Genomic DNA, 9,719 nt, shown 5'->3' on the forward strand with positions numbered 1-9,719 from the left:
CATACTGGAGTGGGTAGTCTATCCCTTGTCAAGGGGATCTTCCTGACCGAGGAATCGAACCAGAGTCTCCTGCATTGCAGGCAGATTCTTTACCAGGTGAGCTATTTGATACACATATATTATAAAATGATTACCACCATAGCATTAGCTAACATCACAGTTACATTATTACCTTCTATATTTTGAGGTGAGAATATTTAAGAAATATTCTCTTACTAGCTTTCAAGTATATAATTGACTATAGCTTAAGTGGGTTCCTGGTTTGGATAAGCCTAGTTGGCTGTTTTTGATTAGTTGTTTTTAGGTGTCATTGTCTCTGATTGAAGTATGTTGATTATGGCTTAGGTTTTGGTTTGCTTACTGGGCTAAAAAGGCAATAGAGTCACCCTAGTCTAATGATCCCCTCATTTAGTTACTTTAAAAATGAATATTACACTGCTATAGAGATGGTTGCTCAAGTGCTGAACTTTAAAGAAACAAATTTTTAAATGGATTAAGAAATGTTTTTGGTGTGTGTGTGCACACATCTGTGTGCTTGTAAAGAAATAGACAATTTTGGAAGAACTTTATTTTCTTATCCAATTTGAGTGTATTTATTTTTGTTTTGCTCAAGTTGTTCTGACATCCTTAAGTTGATTCAAATTCAATTAGATTAAATTTTTATTGAGAACCTATGGTTGTATTAACACTGTATGTATGTTTATATTAACACTGACTAGCATAAGAATAATTGAGATCACTGACTTTAGCAAAGCTTAAATTCATTTACTTATTTTTATGAGGTAAATTTTCTCTCCAACTTCAAGCTGGAATTTTTTTCTGTCCTATAAATTTCTGTGCATTTAACAACAATAGCAACAATAAAACTTTCTAAGTACACAAGATGTTTTAATATTCAATAGCAATTCCCTTTATACTCAAAGGTAACATGAATATCCAATTCCATAGATGTCAAAAATATTATGGGAAAATTTACATCTGTTTTTAATTATAAGTGAAATCAAAATTGGGTTTCACAAGTGGTGCTAGTAGTAAAAATCCACCTGCCAATGCAGGATATATTAGAAATGTGGGTTTTATTCTTGGGTTGTGAAGCTCCCTTGGAGGGGGGCATAGAAACCTACACCAGTGTTCTTGCCTGGAGTATCCTCTGGACAGAAGAGCCTGGTGGGCTACAGTCCAGAGGGTCGCAAAGAGTTGGACACGAATGAAACAACTTAGGATGCATGCACATAGAATCAAAGTTAGGTTGTTTTTAAAACCTGTCTGTATTGCTGATCTACCCTATGCACTGTGCCAATTGTCTCACCGTTCACATTTTCCACACTGTGTATTGAACCCATGGTAGACAAATTGCAAACGGTAAAGCTGGAAGAAGACTCCAGGAGCTGCAGACATATTTATTCTCTACTGGCTGATGCAGCAGCCGTAGGAGCAGTCATAGCATAACCTGACACACACAACTCCTCTCCTGGCTGACGCAGCAGCTGCAGCGGTAGAATTCTCTGCAGCATACAGCAGTATATTCTCTCCTCTCGGGGCTAACCCAATGGACACAGCCTTGACGCAGACATAACTGATGCCACTTCTGTAGGTGGAGCTTACATATGTATACAGCATAAAGTAACCCGTGATCAAGCAGGTAACTTGTGTCTCACATGTGCAGTGCTAAAAGTGATCTAAAGCTGTTACATAACTGTTATTTACAAAACATGGCCTGAGAGAATCTGAAGAGGCCATCTTGGCTAATTTGTTCCCTCCCCACACTTTCAGACTAGAATCCAAAAGCTAATGACAATTATAGTTATTATTATAATTATTTAATTATTAACTCTGTTATCTAAATGCATTACAAGTATAGCAATCTCAAGAATGTATATCAGTGAATTTTGCTCTTGATTATATGTTTTGTTGCTCATATTGTCCATTTCAATCATACTTTGGTAAAATTTTATCTTCTCTTTTTCTAACTTCAAAATTATCTTTATTGGTGGATGATTTTTACTTCTATGCTTAACCACTTGTTGGAATTCTATGCTGGGTGAATATAAAGTATTTGTTCTGACTTGAAGCTAAAATCATAGGCCTTAAAATTCTTCAAGTCTATAAATCATTCACAAATTAACATGGTATAGATTTCAGGAATAAATTTGGAGAAAAATACAGCAATCTACAAATATAATCTATACACTTAGTATATACTGAATTGGTTTGATGCTGACTTTAATCATCATATGCTGATTTAGCATTATGTAAATTGTTGATGCTTTTGAACTGTGGTGTTGGAGAAGACTCTTGAGAGTCCCTTGGACTGCAAGGAGATCCAACCAGTCCATTCTAAAGGAGATCAGTCCTGGGTGTTCATTGGAAGGACTGATGCTGAAGCTGAAACTCCAATACTTTGGCCACCTCATGCAAAGAGTTGACTCATTGGAAAAAACCTTGATGCTGGGAGGGATTGGAGGCAAGAGGGGAAGGGGACGACAGAGGATGAGATGGCTGGATGGTATCACTGACTCGATGGACCTGAGTCTGAGTGAACTCCAGGAGTTGGTGATGGACAGGGAGGCCTGGCGTGCTGTGATTCATGGGGTTGCAAAGAGTCGGACATGACTGAGACTGAACTGAACTGAAATTATTCTTAAAAATAATAAAAGCATCAGAAATCTAGTTTATTAGATAATTTGGGAATCACCGTTTAGCTCCATAAGGCTATCCTTCAATTACAGGTTAATATTTATCTACCACCAAAAGAAAATTTTAGAAAAATAAGTAAACCTTAATTTTATTACAAGACTGCCCCCTTCAAACCAGTCAGCCATTCATTTTAACTACTTCCTTTAGGCAAAAACAATCCCCAGGCAACTGTAACTCTGCTGAGATACAATAACAGGTATAGATTTACCCTACTGCCTGAAATAAGCAAAATAAGGTAGAATTTATGAAACAATGCCTCTTAAATACTTCAAGCAATGAAGGTCACTTATTCCTGAGAGCTGGAAAACAAATAAGATGAGTTTGTGACTGACCTAGCTTGATAAAGTTTAGAGTCTAGAAAATAGGGTATGCAGATGGAGACTGGGGCTCTCTCTTAATCAGAGATATCTGAAAGTCCAGAAAATTTCAGTAGTTAAAATTCATAGGATAGAGTTCTGGACAGAAAAAGAGCTGCAACAAGAGAGAACTCTGGAGATCTCTAGATGGTACCCTTTGAATAGTTAGCTGAAATTACTCAATGCTGCGAAAATAAGTGCTAGACATTATTAGAGATAACTATGTGCAGTGTTCATGCATATTAAGAATAGTGCTTCTTCTCACAGTAGATATGAAACCTTATGACTCACATGGATTTATGTTCAAAGCAAGTTGTATCTCAATGATGCGGAATAATAGCCCTAGAATGACACTGACTCAGGATCTAACATATCTTAAAAGCAAACCCCCTGAATAAAACTCTTATCAAGTAACAATATCATATCTAAGTTCCAAGAGTAAGAATAAAAGATTATTAGCAGAAAGACAGGTATCAGTAGCCAAGAAAACTGCATTACATAAAATGATAAAGGAAGACTAAGACAGAAGAAAAATGACAAGAGTATTGACCTGCACAGATCAATGAAGAATAATGGAAGCAGTAGCTACACAAGTAAATTTTTAAGATTTTATCATTATTTAAATATCAGTAAAAGATACTTCATTGCTTAGCATAATAATGTGGTATAGTGCAAAATGCAATTTTGCAATTTATTTGCAAAATGAAATAATGCAAAAGTAAAGTATATAACAAATTAGCACAAAAAAAGAGGAGAACTGAACATACTGTAAGTCTCTTATATTGTATGAGACATGTCACGTGTGTGTGTGTGCTCAGTTTTGTCTGACTCTTTGTGACCCCATGGACATAGCCTGCCAGGCTCCTCTGTTCATGGGATTCTCCAGGCACAAAAACTGGAGTGGGTTGCCATTTCCTTCTTCAGGGGAGCTTCCCAACCCAGGGATCAAACTTGTGTCTCCAGTGTCTCTTACAGTGACAATTGGCTTCTTTACCAGTGAACCACTGGAAAGCCCCTATGAGACATGGTATAATAACATATAAGGGCTGAATCTAAAAATTTACAGATATATATTATAAAGCCTAAATCAGTCACTAATTAACAAAAAAAAGAGTTATAACAACTAAAAGAGTTGAAATACAATCAAAATTTTATTCTAAAAGAAGACTGATAAAGAGGAGAAAAGAGCAAAGTATAGATGAGACAACTTTACAGTAAGTAGATGATTGTAATAAACCTAACACTATCAATAATACTGTTTTTAAATGTTCTAAAAACTATAAATAAAACAGAGATTGTGAGAATAAATTAGAAAAAGCAAAAGATCATTATAGTCTTTCCTCCTAAAATCACACTTTTAGGTAAACAGACACCAAGCTAAAACACAATTTAAAACTAAAATGGCTATATTGTTATCAAAGTAACTTTCAGAGAAAGGTAGATTATTGGAGATTAAGAAGTTTATTGTATAATTATAAAGGATTAATCCAAGACAATATACCAGTCTTAAGTGTTTACGCACCAAAGTTTCCAAATCAGTTTTCAGTCGCACAGTTGTGTCCAACTCTTTGCGACACCATGGACATCAGCACATCAGGCTTCCCTTTCCATCACCAACTCCCAGAGTCTACTCAAACTCATGTCTATTATGTCAGTCATGCCATTCAACCATCTCATCCTCTGTTGTCCCCTTCTCCTCCTGTCTTCAATCTTTCCCAGCATCAGTGTCTTTTCAAATGAGTCACTTTTTGGATGAGGTGGCCAAAGTATTGGAGTTTTAGCTTCAGCATCAGTCCTTAGAATGAATATTTAGGACTGATATCCTTTAGGATTGACTGGTTGGACCTCCTTGCAGTCTAAGGGACTCACAAGAGTCTTCTCCAAAACCACAATTCAAAGGCATCAATTCTTTGGAGCTCCACTTTCTTTCTGGTCCAACTTTCCCATACATGACTACTGGAAAAACCATAGCTTTGACTAGACGGACTTTGTTGGTATAGTAATGTTTCTGTTTTTTAAGTCTAGGTTGGTCATAGCTTTTCTTCCAAGGAGCAATCATTTTTTAATTTCATGGCTGCAATCACCATCTGCAGTGATTTTGGAGGCCCCCAAAACAGTCTGTTATTGTTTCCCCATATATTTGCCAAGAGGTGATGGAACCAGATGCCATGATCTCAGTTTTCTGAAGGTTGAGTTTTAAGCCAAGGTTTTCACTCTCCTCTTTCACTTTCATCAAGAGGCTCTTCAGTTCTTCTTCACTTTCTTCTGTGTGGTGTTATCTGCCTATCTGAGATTATTGATACTTCTCCTGGCAGTCTTGAGTCCTGCTTGCGCTTCATTCAGCTCAAGATTTCACACGATGTACTCTGCATATAAATTAAATATGCAGGGTGACAGTATACAACCTGGATATACTCCTTCCCCAATTTGGAACCAGTCTGTTTTTTCATGTCCAGTTCCAACTCTTGCTTCCTGACCTGCATACAGATTTCTCAGGAGGCAGGTCAGGTGGTCTGATATTCCCATCTCTTGAAGAATTTTCCACAGTTCGTTGTGATCCACCCAGTTTCCAAACACATGAGGTAAATCGTCAGAAGTACAAGGAGAAATAGAGAATTCCATAATTGTAGTTAGATTATGTTATAGTTCTCTTTCATGATATATCAAAAGTTGTGAAATGCTGATAAAATAATACTTAGTAGAATTTATAGCACAGAACACTAATGTTGTAATAAAAAGAGCAAAGATTTCAAATCAATGACTCAGCATTCACTTAAGAAACCTTAAAAGAAAAACAAAAGAAAGATAACATAAATAGATGAAATATAATAACAAGATCACAGAAAAAAACAGCAGGGAAATACAAAACAAATGAATAAGCAAAAGTCCCAAAAGTTACACCTCAAGTTTGTTCTTGAGAAAAGCCGCATATATACAAAAATGAATTTTATTTCTACAATTAGCAATAAAAACTGGAATTAAAAATAATATTTAAAATAACACCAAACTGTGAAATAAAGGTAAGTCTGACAGAAGATATGGAATCACCTATAGAGTAAAAACTACAAAATGGTGATGAAACTGGTGTCAAGTTTGATACAATATACAATGAAACATAAAGTTTCCAGAAAAATATTCAATGTTTGTATGAATATTTGATTATTGAAAAAGGTACTCCTGTTGATCATTCCTGTAAAATAAACAAAAGGAAGGGTATTTTTAAATCTTTTACTTCTACCTGCTCTGTCATGATTTTTAAACTTTATTTCCTCTAGTTAACTGTATTCTATTGTAAGGATGAAATTAATGCATTAATTATCTTTTTAAAATGTTGAATCAGACACACTCATAAAAATTGAAAACAACAAAAAAGGTAATATTGTAATATTTAGTGATTATGACATAATAACTTTCTTGTAACCTGAACCCAGGCTTCCCAGGTAACACTAGTGTTAAAGAACCTTCCTGACAATGCAGAGGCATAAGAGATGCGGGTTCGATTCCCAGGTCAGGAAGGTCCCCTGGAGGAGAGAATGGTAATCCGCTCCAGTATTTTTGCCGGGAGAATCCCTTGGACAGAGGAACCTTGTGGGCTATGGTCCATAGGGTCCTACAGATTTGGACACAACTGAAGCAACTTAGCACACACACATGCAACCTGAACCCGGAAGTAGAATCTATTAATACCAGAAAACCCCCCTTATATTCCATTTAAATCGCATCCCTTCCTAATTCCTAAGAGAGAACCATTAACTCTGGGCTCTCAATTCTGTTGCACTGGTCTATGCTTCCATTATTATGTTAGTAACACAAGTTTTAATTAGTATATCTTTGTACTGTAATTTCAAATCAGGAAATGTGATGCCTCCAGCTTTATTCTTTGTCTCATATTGCTTTGGCTATCAGGGGTCTTTTGTAGTTTCACATAAATTTTAGGATATTTTTTCCTATTTCTATGGAAAATGCCATTGGAATTTTGAAATTTCATTGGATTTTACTTTCACTTTTGGTAGTGTGGACATTTTAACAGTGTTAATTCTTCTGATTCATAAACATTTGTTTGTGTGTTCTTCAATTTATTTCAACAAAGACTTTTAGTCCTCATCCGACTAATCTATCACTTCCTTGGTTAAATTTTTTCCTTAGCATGCTATTGTTTTGATGCTATTGTGAATGGAAGAGTTTTCTTATTTCTTTTTCAGATGTTTCATTATGTATAGAAATGTTACTAACTTCTTTATACTGATTTTGTATTCTGCCACTTTTATGAATTTAAGTTCAAACAGCTTTTAAGTTGAGTCTTTGGGATTTTTTTATGTATAAAACGATGTCATCTGCAAATAAAGACAGTTTTAATTCTGTCATTCTGATTTAAATTCATTTACTTCTTTGTCTTATCTGATTGTTCTGGCTAGGACTTCCAGTATTACGTTGAATGAGTGGGCTTTCTGTTCTTGTTCCTTATCTTTGAGGAAAAGCTTTCAATTTTTCACCCACTGAGCATAATGTTAACTGTGGGTTTGTAGTATATAGCCTTTATTATGTTGAGTTTCTTCCTTAAATACACAAACTGTTGAGGATATGTATCATGAAAGAATGTTGATTTTTTTTTCAATTTTTCTTTGCATCTGATGAGATGATAATATAATTTTTTCATAATTTTTCTTCTTTCATTCTGTTAATGTGGTGTGTATAATTAATTGATCTACATATGTTGAGCCATCCTTGCATCCCAAGGGTAGATTCTCCTTAATCATGGTGTATAATACTTTTCATATGCTTTTGAATTCACTTTGCTAATATATTGTTGAGAACTTTGCATCTATCTTCATCAGGGAACTTGGTCTATCATTTTCTTATCTGGCTTTACTATGAGGGTACTGTTGACCTTGGGCTTCCCTCGTGGCTCGGTAGTAAAGTACCTGCCTGTCAATGCAGGAGACACAAATTCAATCTCTGGGTCAGGAAGAATCTCTGGAGAAGGAAATGACAACCCACTCAGTATTCTTGCCTAAGAAATCTCATGGACAGAGGAGCCTGGTGGGTTACAGTCTATGCGGTCACAAAGAGTCAGACACATCTTGGGGACTAAACAACAACAGCAATGACAATGTTGTTTATTGTTGAATTCATTTATTCAACAATGCTGTTTATTCAACAATGTTGAATTAGTTTGGAATTATTCTTGTTTCTACTTTTCCAAAGAGTTTGAAAAGGATCGGCATTAAGTCTTCTTAAATATTTAGTAGAATTCACTAGCAAAGCAACCTGTTTTGGGGGTTTTCTTTTTTGGAAGGTTTTAGATTACCAATTCCGTCCCCTTACTTGTTATTGGCTAGATTTTCTATTTCATCATGATTAGGGTTAGTAGGTTTTAAGTTTCTATTTTTCTTAGGTTATGTAGTTTATATGGCCTATGATTGTCCATTTTAGTCTTTTTTGATCATATGCATTTCTGTAGTGTCATTTGTAATATATTCTTTCATTTCTGATTTTGAGTCTTCTGTTACTTTTCTTAGTTACTCTAACTGAAATACGTCAATTTTGTTTATCTTGTTTTGAAAAACCGGCTCCTAGTTTTGTTAATCTTTTCTATTGTTTCATAGTCTCAATTTCATTTATTTGTGCACTAATACTTTTATTATTTCCTTCTTTCTGATAACTTAAGCTTAATTCATTATTCGTCTAGTTCTTTTGAGGTTCAAAGCTAAGTTGCTTATTTGAGATATTTTTAAAAAGTATTACATGTGTTTCTTGCCAGAACACTCTCCTCAGAACTGCTTTTGCTGGTTTTGGTATGTCATGCTTTCATTTTCATTAGGTTCATAATACTTTTTTGATTATATTTTTGATTTGTTATTTAACCCATTTATTTTTCAGAAGCATCTTGCTCTTCACACTGTTCACTGAACCCAGGGTAAACAAGGCATAAGTGGGGAACCTGGAAGAAAACTCAAAGAGCTGTAGGAACTGCAGACATGTTTATTCTCTCCAGGTTGATGCAGCAGCCACAATAACAGACATGCTGTATTCTCTCATAGTTGACCCAGCAGACACAGCCACAATGCAGCCTTAAAAGAGCTATAACATAGCTTCAAGTGCTTTTCAGGTGGGTTTATATATGGTTACAGGACAGAAGTGGCCTGTGACCAACTGGGTACAATGTGATGTGCATGTGCAGGCTATAAATGATCTCAACTATTATATACCCATGTATTTACAACAACTGGGATGAGAGTGAGAAGTCATGGGGTGAGAGAGCCTGACCCACCACCATCTCGGCTAATTTGCTCTTTCCCTACATTCCACCTCTTAAGGTCTCTCACTTCACAATCTATTCACAGTCCATCTTCTGTCATATTCCCTTGCTGAGTAATACTGACCTTTGAATCCACATTCTGCAACAGCTGTAGATGCTACAATAACAAACAGTTATAGCCCCAACACATAGCAAAACCCAATGCTAGGTATCACCTGGAACTCATGTTGGAAATCACCTGGAAATGACTTTGCCCTCATGGAGCTAGAAGAGCCACCAGCTGCATGTGGAGTGACTTTATCTTCCATGGCCACGTACAGTCCAGCATCTATCCTTGCAAGATTATAGGAAAGCCTTCACAGGGGCAACCTCACCACTGTTGGGTTTTTATTCAGTTAAGTTCAGTT

This window comes from Ovis canadensis, chromosome 3 (assembly GCF_042477335.2).
Source record: "Ovis canadensis isolate MfBH-ARS-UI-01 breed Bighorn chromosome 3, ARS-UI_OviCan_v2, whole genome shotgun sequence".
Lineage (NCBI taxonomy): Eukaryota > Metazoa > Chordata > Mammalia > Artiodactyla > Bovidae > Ovis > Ovis canadensis.